The sequence below is a fragment of the Macrotis lagotis genome, chromosome 4 (genome assembly GCF_037893015.1).
Source record: "Macrotis lagotis isolate mMagLag1 chromosome 4, bilby.v1.9.chrom.fasta, whole genome shotgun sequence".
NCBI classification, from domain to species: domain Eukaryota; kingdom Metazoa; phylum Chordata; class Mammalia; order Peramelemorphia; family Peramelidae; genus Macrotis; species Macrotis lagotis.
In genome coordinates, this window is record NC_133661.1 from 143330654 (window position 1) to 143350413 (window position 19760).

A 19760-nucleotide genomic window follows, 5' to 3' on the forward strand; every position below is an offset into this window, starting at 1 on the left:
ACAGAGTACATGAAAGAGAGGAATGACTCATGTTGATTTATAATTGAAGCAAAGGGAGTGGGAAAAGGTGAGCAAATTTGAATTACTCCTAGAAATACTGAGAGAGAAATATGGGGAAAGAGGACCCAAAAAGTCATTATTTAGTCAGTAAAATTGGGCTGATTTAAGAAAGGGAAAAGGGAAGAAAATAACTTGAGCCAGAGAATATTTTAGCAATTGAAATGAAGAGTCTAGGACTTCTGTGTTAACAGCAAAACAAAAGAAATAATATAATTCAGAGCTACCTTAGATATATCTAAATTGTGAAGAATCACAAAGATGACATGTTACTTGATGTTTAAAAAATCACTTTAAAGATATTCCTATCTATTTTCCCAAGATTTGTTCCCCACAAAAGCCTTGCCCTGATATTCCTAAAAACAGATAAACCATTAACTCATTAAGCTCTTTATGCCCATGGGAATAACTATGTCAGAGGCTGATTATTGAACCTACTATATATCCAGGGTCTGATATCAAACTCCTAACTTTCCAACCTTACTTTCCCAAAGTATATTAACTACTGCTGTTATACTGTATACATATATATATATATATATATATATATATATATATAGCTGTATACAAACTGTAGTTCAACTAATTAGTTAAGACTTACAAATCTCTGAAGAAGAAACATATAGAAGTGCTAAATATTTTCATAGGCACTTCTGTTTCTATTTTGTCACTCATAAATTTTAGATTTCTTTCCAAGTAGTAATATAGAATAGTCATTCTTGTTTCTCCAGTTTTTCAGGTTTCTCATGTAGTGATGTCTGTGTTAGTGTTTCAACTTAGCATCATCTTGGGTGGAGCAAACTTAGGATGGGACAGAGCAAGGTAGAATTCAAGGGTTTGGAAAAATCACAGTTGACTGCTTTTTTATTCAGATTCTTTCCAGCCCTAATTTTCTTCTGTTTAAAAGAAACAATATTAAAGTACACTTAATTAGAATCCCATGAATCATAATATATATATATATATGTCTATATTGCTCTATATTGCTTAATAACAGATGTTTAAGAAAACAGATGTTGGGTTCTTCTTTGACTTTGGCTTTGTTGATAGCTCTGCATGTCCAACTGGCAATTAATAAATCAACTGTGGCACACAAAAGCATGCATTATGTATACGCTTGAGTAATAGTTACAGCAAAATACCTGTTTTTAAAGGGAAATGTTTGGTGTTTGTTATGCTAATTACAAAGGAAACAAAAAACAGAGGGAAGAAATCATGTATTCAACTGTTGTGTTGTCATGAAGTAATGTATTTAAAATTAGTTCTAAATCATTGTAAATAGGAAAAAAACCCAAAAAGTTTGACTGGAACTTCACTATTCTTGGAGTCTATGATGTGAGACTATTATTAGAGGTACATTAGTACTATGATGAGAACCTTCTGGTACTTGATGAATAACTTTGAGGCTCAGTTTCCTCATTTGTAAAATAGATCTAATGTCTATTCTGTTTACCTCACAAGATTTTATAATGATGATATAAAAAAATGCATTTGTAAAAACGTGAAATTATAATCAAGTAGGAAGTTACTTTGTCAATTATATAATTTTTAAAACTATTTTTATTAACGCAAACTAATATTTAAATATACAAAGAAAAAATAAATAAAAAACCAGGATTATATTTGGAATTATGAATTTCGTTATGTAAATAAACTTCAAATATAGGTGTTATTTTTGTTTTAAGTACAAGATGTGTTCTCTACACTACATTGTCATATTCTCTGTAACAGTTTGATTAATTGATTTATTAATATATTGTATTATAGATAACATATCTATATCTATACATGTGTATATATACATATATATATATATATATATATATATATATATATATATATATATATGTATTACCTGCATGATTCATTGCCCATCCCCCTTAAGAAAGGCAGTTTTGCATAGAGGGGTAGAGAGTTAGCTTTGAAACTAAGAAGACCAGGGTTTGTGTCCCATCTCTGATACATACCGGTTAAATAACCGTGGACAAGCCATTTGATATCTCCGTGCTCTAATCAACTTTCTAAGATTATAAGTAGGAGAGAAGATGCTGACTTCACCTACCATAATGTTTTTTCATCTTTCCTCAAACTTTCCATGCCCCCCCTACTCTCCCATCCAAGAATTTTATTTCATATTTCACTAAAAAAAAAAAAATTGAGACCAGTCATTGAAACTCTCTTATCCCCTTCTTCTCATATAACATCACTCAAATGCCTTACCCACTATCTCTTCCCCTACCCTTGTCTTCCATGAAGAGACAAAGAGCCTTCTTGTCAAGACAAGCCCCTCTAGTGATCTCATTCCTTCCCATTTTCTCCAGCATATTATTCCCTTTTTCATCCCTACCTTTTTTATCTTTTTTTTTTTTTTAGTTTTTCAAGGCAGTGAGGATTAAGTGGTTTGCCCAAGGCCAAATAGCTAGGTAATTATTAAGTGTCTGAGGCCACATTTGAACTCAGGTCCTCCTGACTCCAAGGCTGGTGCTCTATCCACTGCACCACCTAGTTGCCCCATCCCTACCCTTTTAATCTTCATTCTTTTCCTGTCTACTGGCTGTTTCCTGATTACCTATAAACATGTCCTTATCTCCCTCATCCTCAAAAATTCTTCACTTGAAGACTTCTGGCCAAGATGGCAGAGAGAAGACAGGCACAGTTCTAAAGTCTCCTGATCTTTCCCCATTTATCATATGAAACAAACCTTTTAACAGAAATTTGATCCACAAAACCCAGAAAGAAAAGCCAGGAGAAAGAACATCTACCTCAGGATTTGTCTTCTGCAGCTTTGGGTGAGTCCAGGGGCAGAGAGTGGATCAGCCTTGGATTAGCCAGATTAGCAGTTTAATTGGAGCCTGGGAGTCTGAGGGCCTGAAAGATGGACCTGCTGGATCAGCAGTGGGGCTAGACCACAGGGGCTTGAGTTAACTAGGGAGCAGAGGCACTGGTGTTAGCGCTGACCCTCTGGAGTTTGCCAACATGGCTGAAGGGAGAGTTCTGGTGCAGGAAAGCTGCAGACACCATCCCTGGCCTCCTTGGGTCAGAGGAACTCTGAGTCCACGCCTCCATTGTAGCTGAGGCCCCTTCCCAGAACAAACAACTGCAGACTACTTCTGCCTCAGGCACAGGTGTGTAAGCAGAAGAACCAGCCCAGTTGACAATAGGAAGAGGAAAGACCTAACCCCAGGGTAAAGCCCACCATTGACTGAAGGTAAAAGGATTCAATAGCTTCAACCCCTCCCTTCAAGCTAAGGGAGAAGGCCTCAATCAAGGTCACAAACACTCCAGAGAAAGCAACGGGCACCTCCTACTGGCCAGCCAGAGAAATTGCACTCAGTGGGTAAAGCCTCTAGTAATCCCAACACCAAACTCCTGTGAACCAGCCCCTCCCCAACTCAAGATCTTAGCAAATTGAAGAAGGATGAGAGGAAAGGTGGATCCATAAAAAAATTCTTGGAAGGAAAAGATGCTAACTCAGAGAGACCTAGAACCTTTGAGGAGAATATGATCTGGTCTCCAGTACAGAAAGACTCCCTTGGGCCTCCCTTGGGGCGCCATCTTGGATGCCCAGGAGGAGCAGCTGGGGGGCAGAAGTGCCGGGCAGCAGCCTCCCAAAGCCAGCGCACCAGCGGTGGCAGTGCCACTCCTCCTCCTCCTCCTCCTTCCCGTGGCCCTGAGGGGCATCGTGGCCGGGTGCAGTGGTGCAGTGAGCAACGGAATGTCCGAAGAAGACAGCGTTGGAGATTCTGTTCATGGGAAGCCTTCTGTGGTGTTTAGATTTTTCACAAGACTTGGACAGATTTACCAGTCCTGGTTAGACAAATCTACTCCTTATACAGCTGTGTGATGGGTTGTAACTTTGGGATTAAGTTTCATCTACATGATTAGAGTTTACCTATTACAGGGTTGGTACATCGTGACATATGCCTTGGGAATCTACCACCTCAATCTTTTCATAGCTTTCCTTTTGCCAAAGGTAGATCCCTCCTTAATGGAAGACTCAGATGAAGGGCCTTCTTTACCAACAAAACAAAATGAGGAATTCCGTCCTTTCATTTGAAGGCTTCCAGAATTTAAATTTTGGCACTCTGCTACTAAGGGCATTCTTGTTGCTATGATCTGTACGTTTTTTGATGCTTTCAATGTCCCAGTGTTCTGGTCGATCCTTGTGATGTACTTTGTCATGCTTTTCTGTATCACCATGAAGAGGCAAATAAAGCATATGGTTAAATACAGGTATATACCGTTCACACACGGGAAGAGGAAATACAAAGGGAAGGAAGACATGGGGAAGACATTCACTAGTTAAAATCTGAACTGACCCTGTTACCACATAATCCAAGAAGAACCATTTTGAGCCATTGTAACAATGTCTTTTTTCTTCATATAAAGTAGTTGATTATGAGGGAGTTGAAATTTTCTTTGTAAAAAGGATCTTCAATTATTTGTAACGGAAATGTCAAAGATTTTGAAGACGCTGGCATTTAAACCAAATTGCATCGAGGTCATTTTTTGGTCATGTCACGTGTTTCACTCTGAAGGGATTCTGGGAGACTGCGACAGTGGGAGAACAGTCTTATGTTAACGGTGACCTCCGTCACCATCACAATCCGTTTGCATGGCCCCCGAGTGCTTCTGTGTGAGTAGGGAAGGAGGGAAGGAAGCATGCCGGGAGCTGCCTTTTGCTTCTTCTGTGGTATGGTATTCATGGGGATGTCTAAAGCCTCCTTAAGATGCAGTCGGCGACCTTCAGTTGTCTGGGCACATGCATGGTATTTGGGGGCCATAATCAAGTCTCATTGAATAGTAGAGCTGATGATAAATTGAATGCTGCCTTTTTCCTAAAGAACTTAACATTTTAAAGGTGATTTTCAAGTAACTGTATATGGGGGAATCTTAATGCCAGTTTCCTAATTGCATCGAACTAGAGATGTTTAAAGTTTGACTCTTTTCATAATGACTCAAAACTTTGTTCTTAATGACCATGATTTCTTTTGAGGGCCCTGAATTATAAATATATAAATATATATTTTTTCATTGTTTGAAAAAAAAAGAAAGACTCCCTTGAAGAAATAAGGAAGGAATTTAAAAATCAATTGGAAAATTTGGCAAAAGAAACCCAAGAGAAGATTAATACCTTGCAACAAGAAAACAAATCCTTAGAAAATACAATTGGACAAATACAAAATAAAAATAAATTTCTCAGATCCTCAATTGGTCAAATGCAAAAAAGAAAATAATTCTCTCAAAACCTCAACTGGTCAGATGGAAAGCTCTTTCAAAAGTAGAATTGACCAATTGGAAAAGGAATTGCAAAAGGTTAATGAAGAAAATTGCTCCCTAAAAAAAAAGAATGGAGTCTGCAGAAACTAATGACTTCATGAGACAGCAAGAGCCTGTCAAACAAAATCAAAAAATAGGAAAAAATAGAAGAAAATATAAAATACCTCATCAGCAAAACCACTGACCTTGAGAATAGGTCAAGAAGGGGCAACCTGAGAATTATTGGACTTCCTGAAAACATTGAAGAGGGAAAAAAAAAAGCCTGGACTTAATATTACAGGATCTAGTGATGGAAAATTGCCCTGATATCATGGAACCAGAGGGCAAAGTAGTTATTCAAAGAATACATCCATCCCCTCCAGAAAAAGATCCCAAAATGAAAACACCAAGGAATGTTGTGGCTAAATTCCAGAACTATCACATAAAAGAGAAAATCCTACAAGGAGCCAGAAAGAAACAATTTAAATATCAAGGAGCCACAGGAAGGATTACACAGGACCTGGCTGCATCAACATTAAGGGATCGAAGGGCCTGGAACAAGATAGTTTGAAGAGCAAGGGAGTTTGGAATGCAGCCAAGAATCTACTTTCTCCCAAAGCTGAGCCTTCTTTTCCAGGGAAAAAGATGGGCATTTAATGAAATGGAAGAATTCCAAAAATTCCTGGGGAAAAGACCAGAGCTAAATAGAAAATTTGGACATCAAACAGGAGGTTCAAGGCATGAAAAGGCAAAAAAAGGGGGGGGGCAGTAAAAAAAAACTGCTATCCAACAAGTTGAAATTGGCTGTATCCCAGCATGGGGGAAAAGATTCTCATAAATCTTGAGAATTGTAACTCTAACAGAGAGAATATACCTAGCCAGAAGTGATGGACATTCATGACCTATCCATGAAACTGCTATCCAATGGGATGTAACTGGCTTTAACTCCACTTGGGAGAAAGACTGTAATAACTCTCAAGAATCAACTCTATTAGATAGAATGTACTTAGCTAGAAGTGATAGATACTCAGACTTTTCTATGACTCAGAATGATTTTTAAAAACACTACCTCCTTAAAAAGGGGGACAGGAAGGAGACAGGAGAGGGAGGGGATTAAATGGGGCAAATCTCATTACATTAAGAGGTACAAAATACCTATGGTAATAGAGGGGAAGAAGGGAGGAGATGAGAAACACCTGAATCTTCTTCTCATCAGACTTGGCTTAAAGTCAACTTATACATACTTAGTTAACTTAGAACATCTAACTTTTCAAGTATTAAAAGGGGAAAAGGGGAGTGGGGACAGAGAAAGGGAGGGGGAGGGGGAAAAGGGGAACTAACAAAAGGAAGGGAAGGGAAAGGGGAAAGAAAGGGGAGGGAGTGATATAGGAGGGCGAACACTGAAGGAGGTGATATTCAGAAACAAAATACTGGGGAATACGGATAAGGGGGGGAAGGGGGAAAAATACAAACAGAGGGAAGATAGCATGGAGGGCAATAAAGAATTAGTAATCATGACCTTGAATGTGAATGGGATGAGTTCTCCCTTAAAACGTAAGCGAGGGGGGTGGCGTAGTGGATGAAGCACCAGCCTTGGAGTCAGTAGTACCTGGGTTCAAATCCGGTCTCAGACACTTAATAATTACCTAGCTGTGTGGCCTTGGGCAAACCACTTAACCCCATTTGTCTTGCAAAAAAACCAAAAAAAAATGTAAGCGAATAGCAGAGTGGATTAAAAACCAGAACCCTACAATATGATTTCTCTCTCAACACACTCAATTTGGATCAATGTACCACATGGAAACAAAATAAAGACTGACAGATTGCTTTCCATGGGAGAAGGGAGGTAAGATTGGGAGAAAAATTGTAAAACTCAAATAAAATCTTTAAAAAATAAATAAATTTAAAAAAATTAAAAAAACGATTTGAACCCTAAAAAAAAAATTCTTCACTTGATCCATCCATCTCTCCCAGGTCCATATCACTGCTCCCTTTTGGGCCAAAGTTCCCTAAGAAGTTCATTTACAATCAATATCTACCCCTCCCTTCCTCTCACTCTCTGTTTAACTCTTTGAGTCTGGCTTCCAAACTCATTAATCAATGGAAACCAGTCTATGCATAGTTACCAGTTATCATGTAATTACCAAACCTAATAGGCTTTTCTCATTTCTCATTCTCCTTGACTTCTCTGCAGTGTTTGACACATGCTAACACTATTCTCCTTAATATTCTCGCCTTTTGTAGGTTTTCCAGTATTCTCTCCTGGCTCTCCCATTGCTTGTTTGAATTCCCCTTCTCACTCTCTTTTACTGGATCTTGATCCAGTAGGCACCCAATATGTGTATCCTCCAAAGTTCTGGCCTGAGTTGCCTTCTTCTTTTGTATTGTTTTACTTGGTGACCTCATCAGCTCCCATCAATTCAATTATTGTCTCTCTGCAAATGATGCTCATCTATTTATCCTAATAGAGCATTATTCTGTCCTAGCTTACTTCAGCTGCCTAATGGATCTTTAAGCTTGATATCCTGTCAGTATCTTAAACTCATAATATCCAAAATTAGACTCATCTTTTCCTACCCTTTCCTCTCTTCCCCACCCAAACCTCCTTTCTCATTTCCCTAAAAAAGTCAAGGATTCCAACATCCAATCTCCCAGGTTTACAACTTCATTGTTATCCTTGACTCTTCTGGCCTCAGACACTTGCTATGTGTCCCTGAGCAAGTCATTTAACTTCTGTATACCTCAGCTTCCTCAATTGTAAAATGAGTAATATAATAGCAGCAACTGCCTTATAATCTTTGAAGATCAAATGAGATGTGTGTAGCATAGTGTCTGGCATATAGTAAGTGTTTAATAAATGATTGTTCTCAACCCTCTGCTTCTCTCATCCCTGATATCTATTTCAATTGTCAAGTTCTGTCAATTCTATCTTTGCCACATTCTTCACATATGCCCTCTTCATTCTTTTGATACTGCCATTGCCCTTAATGAAGCCCTCATTACCTCCACTTTGACTATTGCAGTAGCCTCTGGGTAGTCTCCTTGCCCTGTCTTTCTCTCCTTCAGTCCATCTTCCTCTCAACTATCAAAGTGATCTGGTTTGACTGTATCTCTCACCTATTCAGCAAACTCCATTGTCTTTCTATTACCTTCAATATCCGATATAAATTTCTCTTTTTAGATTTTAAGGGTAAGGTGCCCGAGCTGGGTAAAACAAAAATTGAAAACCCTATTGCAATCTTAAATCTTAAACATCCTTAGACATCTGGGCACATCTTCTTCCACAGATCAAGCCTCCTTTCTTTCTAACTTTCCTATTACAGTCAAGGATTGTGAGTGTTGTTTTTCAGGTCACAGAGAAACCTAAAACAAAACTGTGAAATATACAGATATCCTCGACCTCTACTTTCTATTGCCCTAGTTCCAATGTTTGCTGTCACTCAGATTTGCTCTATAACCCTTTATAGCTGACTGTGGTTTGGTTAAAGGAACAAATACTATAGCTAGCAAATGAAGAGAGTTCAAGTGGCTTCTTGTTCCAAAATTCAGATTGATCTAAAACTGACCTGGTTAATTGTTGGGAGTCTTTATTTTCTCAAATGAAAGAATTCTTGTAATATTCTATGGAAGGCTTAAAGTACCACATAAATGTCAGTTATTATTTGTTTCCCCTTCCTTGATGACTTCACTTCAACAAACATTTAAAGTGTTCTCCTTTAACTGAATCATGTGGTAAACCATATAATATTATATTCCATTGCCAGCAAGAGATATCCATCCCTCATTAGTTTCCTGCCTATCTTAAAAGAAGAGATGAATCTATAGTCATATGAAAAATTGTTCTAAATCACTAATTATTAGAGAAATGTAAATTAAAACATCTCTGAGGTACCATCTCACACCTCTCAGACTGGCCAGTATGACCACAAAGGACAGTGATCAATGTTGGAAGGGATGTAGGAAATCTGGGACATTGTTGGTGAAGCTGTAAACTCACCTAACCTTTCTGGAGAGCAATTTGGAATTATGCCGAAAAGGCAACAAAAATGTGCATACCCTTTGATCCCACAATACCACTACTAGATCTATACCCTGAAGAGATTATGAAAAAGGGCAAAAACATCACCTGTACAAAAATGTTCATAGCAGCACTCTTTGTGGTGGCAAAGAAATGGAAACTGAGGGAATGCCCATCAATTGGGAAATGGCTTAACAAACTGTGGTATATGTATGTGATGGAACACTATTGTTCTCTTAGAAACCAGGAGGGATGGGAATTCAGGGAAGCCTGGAAGGATTTACGTGAACTGATGCTGAGTGAGATGAGCAGAACCAGAAGAACATTGTACACCCTAACAGCAACATGGGAGTGATGACCAACCTTAATGAATTTGCTCATACCAACAGGGCATCAATCAGGCACAATTTTGGGATATCTGTGATGGAGAATGCCGTCTGTATCCTCAGAAAGAAATGTGGAGTTTGAACAAAGACCAAAGACTTTCTATGTACCTTTAATTTAATTTTTAAAAATTGTCTTATTATGTAATTCTGCTATATCTCATACTACATGTTTCTCCTTTAAGGATATGATTTCTCTCTCATCACATTCAACTTAGATCAATGATATATGATGGGAATGATGTAAAGACTAACAAACTGCCTTCTGTGGAGGGTGTGGGGGGGAGGGAAGCAAAATTGGGACAAAATTGTAGAACTGAAAATAAAACCTTTCTAAAATTAAAAAAAAGGAAAAAAAGAGATGATTTTCTTCCTTTCCAAGGCTAACTCCCTCACTTGTATTGTTTCACATTGGTTAACCATATCTATAGTTTTTCTCTTAATTATTCCCTCTATAATATCTTCCAGCTTTTCCTTTCCACTGGCTTCTTCCTTTCTATTATCAAATAAGTGTCTCAACTTCCTTGAGAAAAATTTCATTTCACTATCCTGCCTCCCATCACTACTCCTTTCCTTCTTTTAACTGGTAAGTATTTTAACTAATTTTTGTGTCTTCTTCACTATCTACATTTCTCCCTAACTTCCTGCAATCAAGTTTCTCTCACTATTAAAACTTGACTCTCAAAAGTTACTTTTACAAATTGATTCTTTAAAAAATCCATCAGCATAGATACTCCTTCCAAGAGTGCAGATTATTTTCAACCCTGTTTGTTTCTTCTAATCTTCCTCCATAGACAATCTATTCTAGTTGTCAAAGGCCTTCTTCTGGATTTGGTTTGGCTTCATTTTTATCTGTATTTCATAGATACTAATGGAGCACTCACTCCATAACCTGTTTTCCTTTGCTCCAACAACTCTTTATATCTTGTCATATAAATCCTTCATGGTGACTTTCTTATTATTTTTTTTTGAGCACAAATCCAATAACTTTGTACTTAAAATATACCTCTTAACCTTGGAATCCCTATCTCTCTTTTTGGCAAGTAAATCAAAAGCTTGTTTAGCTGAGCTGTTTATGATCTCCTTTTACCCCATCATTGTCATTATTTTACATGTTAAATTTCTTCAAAAAATTGCAGTAATATACATATTTTAAAAATTAATCAGGTTGGGGGGCAGCTAACATGGCGTAGTAGATACCAGTCCTGGAGTCAGATAGACCTGAGTTCAAATTTGGGCTCAGACACTTAATAATTACCTAGCTGTGTGAACTTGGGCAAGTCACTTAACCCTACTGACTTAGAAAAAACAAATTTTTTTAAAAGTCTCAGTTATGTTTCTTAATACAGAATCATTTTTTCAGCCTATTTTTTTTGCCATATTCTCCTAGCTTTACCTTTACATTGAAATCCTCAATTTCATGTTGACTTGATCCAGAGGAAGATAATATCAAATTCTTCATAGAATTTCTTTACTTCATCTTGTGCAACAGGCATTGACTCATAAGCTGTAGCTTGTTAACAAGACGAGAGTACCCCAAATCTTTTTTAGGTCCAGATGATTGGGATGGCAAAAGTTTGATTCATAGAAACTGGGAGACAGGCAGACATTATGCCAAACTCCACCAAGGTAAGCAGTCCTTCATACCTTTTAGACCTACACCCTAGCAAGATGCTACATTTCTTAACATCAAATAATACAGTGCAGGAATATACATAATAGATAATGTTATACTTATTTGGATGGAACATTAAAATACAAACAGCATATAATGAAATATTTTTGTACTTTAAGAAACAATGAATATATAGTATCATTGAAAGATTATATATATTCTTTATGTACCAATATATATAAATATGTTGTCTCTAACTTAAAATATATGTTGAGAGCAAGAACTGTTTTTGCTATTTTTTAATCTCTTGTGTATAGTATCATGTTCTGGAATTATATATAAACAATTCTTTTATTGATAACATTCTAGAATTTTGCTCACCTTTTAGCTAAATGAATTCAACTTCCTCTATTTAACAAAAAAAAAAAAATTGAGACATATGGCAGTCTTCAGTCCTGAAGCATCCCTCTAGTTCACCACATCTTTTCAAAGATTACATAAAGCAGATATTCCAATCTTAATTTCTCCAAATTAGTTTTCCATTTTATAGCTCTCTGATGTCACTTTTGAATATCATTTGTGATAAGGTTCAGTAATTTTTCCAAGATCCTTTTGTAGTTTCATAGATCTCATTTAGTTGACTTCTGCTCAAAAATGCTAAATCTGTTCTGATTATTATAATTATTTTAATTACTTTCAAAAGAAAACGCTCAACTTTTCCACTTCAAACAATATTATTTTTTTATCTTTGTTGGTGATTTCATTCAAGAAGATAAATTACTCTCAACCTAGGTGTCTTTCCTAAAAGACTTAAGTGTTCTTAAATGGGGGCAGCTGGGTGGCACAGTGAATAGAGCACTGGCCCTGGAATCAGGAGTACCTGAATTCAAATCCAGCTTCAGACATTTAATAATTACCTAGCTGTGTGGCCTTGGGCAAGCCACTTAACCCCATTGCCTTGCAAAAAAACAAACAAACCTAAAAAAAAAAAAAAGGTGTTCTTAAATGCTGAAATCTATCATCTATTCCAGGGCAGTATTATTCTTATATTGTTATCCTAGAAATACCATTTAACAGTAATATTTCAATCAATTTTAATGTAACTTATAACCTAGTGCCCCAAGTTCTGGGTTTATTTGAACTAGGGCCAAGCTTGAGTCCATCTAAAAAATATCATTGTCCCTTTGGCTCCTATTGTCCCAACCTGAGTTTAAACTTGGAAAATCCATAAATATATTTCATATTTAAGTTTTTGTATAAGCAGGTAAAAGAAGAATATTAGGTTAACAGTGGTATCATCTATTATTTACAAGATAACTTTTATCACAGAAAATGTAAAAGATGCAAAGTACTCATAACAGTCCATAGACAAAACTGAGAAAACATTAAGGACTCACAGTAACCCAAAAACAATCCTCCCAGTTCTCCTCCCTCTATAGTGGAGTCTATTTTTTTTCATAAGCTTTATTCTGGCCTTCAAGGATTCTCTGAGAGTTTAGACACCCTTGAAAGCATGAAATGTATTGCTGCTCCCAAGGAAGCCACTTTTCCATTCACCCTATTTAAATAACTCACTGTAATGAGAGAATCCAGTTGTTTTTCTCTTCCATGCCATCTGTGACTATAGTTCCTTACTGTTGCTTCTCCTAGCTTCCAGAGTATTAGGAGAAAACTATTATCTCTCTTCAGGATGGCTTACTCACAAGGCAACACAGAAACCTAGGGAATGTGCCCAGACATTCCTCTTGTAGCTAAAAGATCAGATTCTAGGACAATGCAGACTAGGAAATGCTCCTTCTCTGATAAGAAGGCCAGACACCACCTCTCATGCAATGATGAGTACCAGCAACACCCCTCAGCAATTACTCCAGAAAGTTTGAGTTTTAGAACTGACATTGTCCAAGCCACCAGCATGAGTATATATCTATCACTGCCATATACTCCTTTAAAGACACTAATAATAACTCTTGGAATAAGGATGGAAACCTCCTCCCCCAGAACACACACACACACACACACACACACACACACACACACACAAACATACAAGTCCTGCAGTGCTCTCAAAAACTATCAGTGAGAAAGATAGGAAGGAAAAGGACAGGAAAAAAAAATTAAAATTCTTTTAATTTTCTTTTATAGGTCAACACATCAAGGTGCAAGAAAAGAGTCTGTTCTCTATAAACAGTCCTAGTCAACCAAGTCATGTTTGTAGCAATTCCATCAGTGAAGTATGTCTTTTAGAAGGCACCAAGGGGGGCAAATTTACACCAATTTCTATCTATGATGAAGTGTTTTTTGTTCTTTAAATAATAAAGTGTTAATGAACATAACCATACCATAACATACCATAGGGGAGAGATTTTCAGAGCAAAATATCCTTATTTTTAAATTCATCAAGCTGTTAGGGAATTCCCCTGACCAACTCACTATATCAGTAATTCTCAAAGTATGAGGAGGAAGTCTGAGTTTTAAAATGAGGACTGTTAATGTCAACCCTTAGCAATTCTCCCCAGAAAGTTTGGATTTAAGAACTCACATTGTCCAGGCCATCTGGATAATCTTATATCGATGTCCTTCTGTCATGTATCTTTTCAAAGACTCCATTAGCAGTTCTTGGTATTAGGAATGGGTAATTCCCCCAACACACAACACACACACACACACACACACACACACACACACACACACACAGTCTTGGAGAGCCCGTGAGAACTAAACTATTTTTCAAAATACTGAAACATTTTAATTTTTTCTAACAAATATTGGTCAATATAACTCACATAAACAAATTCATTGAGGTTCCTCAGTAATTTTAAGAATGAAAAAAAAATCCTGGTGTGAAAAGTTTGAGAACTGTTACTCTACATTAAATAACCTCTATACCTATAATATTGTCTGAATACATTAATATTATTTTCTTATTAAGATTTATTATTCAGTTAATGCCCTTTTTTATTGCTTTCTTACATAATTTTATTTTCTTTCTGTTGTTTTAAATTTTCCTTTCCATTATCCTCAAAAACATAATTTCTTCTGTCTATACAGAGGCCTTGCAGGCCCCAAACAGATATTTTTCACATGACTAATCCTTGCATTTTCAAACCACTTTTTTTTTTAAAACTAAGCTAATTCTAGATAAATATAGAAACAGCAACTAAAGATTTTAGGGTCACAAGAAACTTCTTATAAATATAATGCTCCTATGTTTTTTGTGTATTAGCTAGTAGGTACTCTGTAAATCTTGCCACAATTTATAAAATTATTAGATACCTTATTCTTAATTATAGTTAAGGTTTCCTCTTTTTATGATATTTCCCCATATGTTTGTGCTTTTTCATTCTGTCTTTTTACTCCATTTCATAGAAAAAAAATCAAAGTAATAATTGTTTTCTCATTCCTTATCTCCCTTCCTAACCCACTTATTTTCTCCCCAGCATAGTAACTGCAACAAAAATAAAGCGCTAGAGCTTAACCTGGGAAAAAAAAAACCCAAAAAACTTTGCTTTAGGTTACAGGTCATGACTCAGATTCCTGAATATGCTTTGGGAGCAAAGCCAAAGTCAAATGAAGGGGCAGGGCCAGTCATGCTAACAGCATTTTCTCTGGATGAAGAAGCTAGGAGTATTAGGAAATTCACTTTGGATTGCACAATTGTGTATATAACTACTTTTCATTTCCTGTCCTTTCTTATACTCCCTATTGTCTCCCTTTTTGTCCTCCCTTTTGGCTTCCTGCTTCCTATTTCCTGCTATTCAGAAAACATCCCTGTTCTTAAAACATAATTCCAATCTGAAGGTAGAGCACTGGCAGGTAAACAAAGATAAATTAGAATTTTTGGAATGGACAAGCAAGGTTGTATCACTCTTACAAACTAAATCTTTTGGGCTGCATAACCAAAAAAATCCTTGTCTAAAGTCACATATAGAATTCATTATTTATTTTTGACTACAATATAAATGAATAACTTGGCCAGCTTCATTTCTTAATTTTCCTTTGCCCATTCCTTTAGTTTATCTTTTTCCTCCTTAAAAAAAGAAGAAAGTATTCCTCCCCCCCTTTTTATAAGATTAAAAATATAGAGAGAGATTGAGGTAATTTTAAGGTAGAAAGTCAGTTCCAGAGTCAGGAAGATCTAGATTCAAATCCAGTTTGGCTATGTGACCTTGGGTAAATCATTTAAATTCTCAGTACCCAAAGCATCATTCTTGAGACTGGGTTGTAGAGTGCATGTCAAACTACACTGTGGAGGGGAGTTCCCCTCTGGAGGTTCTATGTACCAGTGAAATCAGATGTCTCATGGTAGGGGAAGAACTGGAAAGGAAAAGTGAAGTTGTTGCTTTATGAGATAGCTTAATTTTAAGATTTCTAAGCAAACAAAAAAAAAATTCAGAAATAAAAGTTTTACTAACTTGAAAATGATATAGTGCCTCTTCAATAGAGGGATTGATTTTCTGTATTTGTACTTTTGAAGATAAATAGAAACAGGCATCTGGCTGGGGCAGTGTCCTTCATTCTGACTATAGGCATTATCAAGTGTTTATATTTTATTCTCCCAGCCTTTGGAAGAAAAATATACAAAACACTTGTAGGTTTTAAGCATAGTTAAAATCAAAGCAAATTCCCACAGTAGCCATATAAAAATATGTATTCATTCTCCATTTTGGGACATAACTTTTGCACCATTAGTTTTGTCTTTCACAAATGAGAAATTTCTATATTAAGGCAGTGTTTTCTAAAGTCACAAAATTATCTGATAATAGAGTACCTGCTGTCAGATGATCAGAATCTGGAAAGGAAAATTAATTTATCTCTGATGTTACTCTGACTTCTAGACTAGTATATTGGAACTTGTTTAGCTTCTGAGACCAATTCTTTCTTGGGTTTTGTTTATGGCCTGTTGCATTTGCTAAAGAGAATGAAAAAAATGTGACTGCACTTGCTGTTTTGTAAGAGACATTTTCCTGTGATGATAAGTTAATTTGACATTAATTTGACAAGTTGAGATTCAACTTCATAATGAAAAGTAATAGTTTAGGTTCTCTAGAGCACAAAAAAGATACTGCCATATCTTTTATTTTTCTGCACTTTGCAGAATTCTTCCTGGGTATATAGTTCCTAATACAGAATTCTAAAACTTCTGGAGTATTAGTGAACAAAAATGAAATTGGCATACTTTAATTGCGTTGTATTTTTTTCACTGATCACTGAGATTTTTAAAAAATCCACTTAGAAATCTGGGACTTGACTATTTTATTAACACATAATATACTGATTCTGATTTTTACTAAGAAAGCCTTGACATTATCCAGAATTTTTTCCTAAGATGAAAAACTTCTGGAAAAAGAAATTGAGTGGATAGTTCAAATTTACATTATTGTAAAAAACATATTACTTAGAAGACAATGGTGCATTATAAGTTCAGTATTTAAAAGCAATTTTTAACTGTTATAATTTTTTCTCTTCAAAATCTTTGTGGAAAAAGCAAAATAGAACATTAAAAAATATTTATATAATCAGTTTATCATGATAGTAGATAGTAGATACAAGATATTAGAACTGGTTCTGGACTAGAAGTCAAGAGACCTAGATTCCAACCCAGGCTCTGCGACTAACTTATAGTTTCCTTATCTGTCCATTGGAAATAATAATACTTTTGAAACATTAGTGGCAAGATAGAACCAACAGCTACCACATCCAGGGAAAGTGTGCAAGTTACCCATGACTAAAAATAACAGTACAGAATTCTTTCAAGTCTCTGTAATTAGAATAAGTGTACTTTAAATCCTTTAGCCAGGATTCACTGAAAGGCAAGTCTGCTGCCATGAGCCTACATTAAGTCCAGCTCCAATAGTGTTTATTAAAGTTGCTGCAGTTGAAAAGCATGTATTTGGATCTTGGGATTGATCTGGTGGTCCACCATGATGCAAGCCCCTCCTGTTCCAGCCCTTGACATGATGCAAGCCCCCCCCCAGCCCCCTAGTGATCTTAGCTGATGTCCTATGGGGCCCAAAGCAATTAGTGTTCAAAGCAAACCCAAGTCTCCTGGATACCATAGCTAGAAAGAATAGAATAAGACGTGGTTCTGTTTTGTGGGTTTTCAGAACTGGGGCCATGGGTACAAGGGTCAACTAGAGGCATTGGTATTGTGCCTCTAGAGGTAAAATTTAAAATAACAATGTTAGCATTTAAAGTTTGCAAAGGATTTCAAATGTTATTTAATTTGGTATATAAAAAGACTGAATAGAAGAAATCCAATACTCTGGATACATCCTATAGGGAAAGCTTATAAGGATATAAAGTCATATTAAAAAGCATTAATGTTTTACTGTCTGCACCAAATGAGGGAATAGTCACATGATGATATTTTAAGGCTGGAGATGTGGAACTTGGGCTCTGATGAATTAATTGAAAACTGGAGACTCAGGGTGAGGGTATTTGAGCTAATTAGGGAATATTTATCAATTGGGCTAAGTGAAAATGAGAAAAAAAATTCACATAAGTTCAGAAATATAATTTCCTATTATATAACCAACAATGTCTTGTCAAATAGATGTAACTTATTTATTAAAACTTGTTTTATTGTATCTCAAAATATTTGAAACTGTTATCTAGGTATAAACTAAAAGACTGTTGTCATAATTTCTAAAGTATATTATGAAAATATGCTTCTGTTCTTTTTCTCTTGATCTATTTGGTGTTTGATCTCAGTTTTGTCTCATCAATATACTAAATATATCTGTCTCATGTTAATGTAAGAACTATTCCTACGTGGACTATTTCTTTTTAAATATGAGATATATATATATATATATATATATATATATATATATACTCTAATTGAAAGAGAAAGATTGCTATGCAACACAGATGATAGCATAGACTTTTTTATAAATATTAAAAGACGTATAAATTTATTGTGGTTTGCCAAAAGGCAATAAAACTGTGCATACCCTTTGATATAGCAATACCACAGTCCCAAAGAGATCATAGAAAGGAGAAAAGACCCACATGCAGAAAGATATTTATAGCAACTCTCTTTGTAGCGGTTAAGAATTGGAAATTGAGGGAATGACCCTCAATTGGGGAAATATCTGAACAAATTTTTGATATTTGAATGTGATGGAGTACTATTGTTCTGTGAGAAAATGTGAGTGAGCAGATTCAGAAAAGTCTGGAAAGACTTATATGAACCTTGATGATAAATGAAGTGAGCAGAACCAGGAGAACATTGCATACATTAACAGGAACACTGTATGATATCCTTAGCTCTCCTCAGCAGTACAATAATCAAAGATAGTTCTAAAGGTCCTGTGATGGAAAATATCATCCACATCCAGAGAAAAAGCTGTGGAGTCTGAATGTATGTCAAAGCATACTACTTTTCATTTAGAAAATTTGTCTTATGCTTTATGTTTTTTTAAACTCTTATGTTTTTGTTCCCTTTTGTTCTGATTCATTTTTTCATAACATGACTAATATGGAAATATGTTTAATATAGTTATACATGTAGAGATTATATAAGATTACTCACCATCACGGGGTGGGGAGAAAGAAAGAGAAGGTAAAGGAGAGAGGGAAAAAATGTGAAACTCAAAATTTTACAAAAAAATAATTTTGAAAACTAAAAACAAAAACACAAAATACCAATTCATGGTGGCTTGGTGACACAATGGCTAGAATCTGACTGAATTTAAATCAGGTCTCAGATATTAGCTTTGTGATCCTGAGCAAGTCACTTAAACTTTCATCTACCTGTTTCCTCATCTGTAAATGAGGAATAGCACCTGTCTCCCAGGGTCTTATGAGGATAAAATGCATTAATACTTATAAAATGCTTCGCAAGCCTTAAGGTACTATATAAATGTTAGTTACTACTAGGACTACTGCTACAGCTTGCTACTATTATTGTTATTACTAATATTATCTTAAGGATTCACTTTTTTCTGAAGGAATAAATTAACTGCTTTTATGTCTATAGAAAATATCCTAAATACATCCTATTTTTGTCAAACTTCTGTATTTTGCAGCTGTTTTGAAGTGGTTTTGAAAGCATAAAAGCAAAAATAAAGAAAAAAATATTCTAGATCAAGAGCAATGCAGTTTTACAAGAAGAATAAGGCAAAAGTGTGGATGGAATGTTGAATGTTTACCCCCTTCCCAGAAAAAAAAATACTCTTTTCTGAAATCAAGTTTCTATTCCTATTATTTTATAGGAACCACTTTTTCCAAGATCACTTCATTTATAAACCAATGGCCTCAGACTATTTTTTCTTTTTTTTTAAACTTTCCTGCAACATTTGAAACTGTTGACTATCTCCCTCCTTGATACTTTGTCCTTTCTTGGTTTCTATAACATTGTTCTATCCCTTGTTCTGCCCCTCCAAACAATTAGCTTCCAAATCCAGGCATTCCATCTCTGCAGTAT

General features: G+C 35.8%; 1 protein-coding gene and 1 pseudogene across 6 annotated transcripts in view; both read left to right on the forward strand.

Annotated features, from left to right (window-relative positions):
- The window catches only part of TJP1 (tight junction protein 1), a 281955-nt gene that overhangs the window by 31947 nt on the left and 230248 nt on the right, over positions 1-19760 (forward strand). The gene's annotated exons all lie outside the window — the stretch shown is intronic.
- On the forward strand, positions 1955-5060 carry LOC141520050 (protein RER1 pseudogene; annotated as a pseudogene).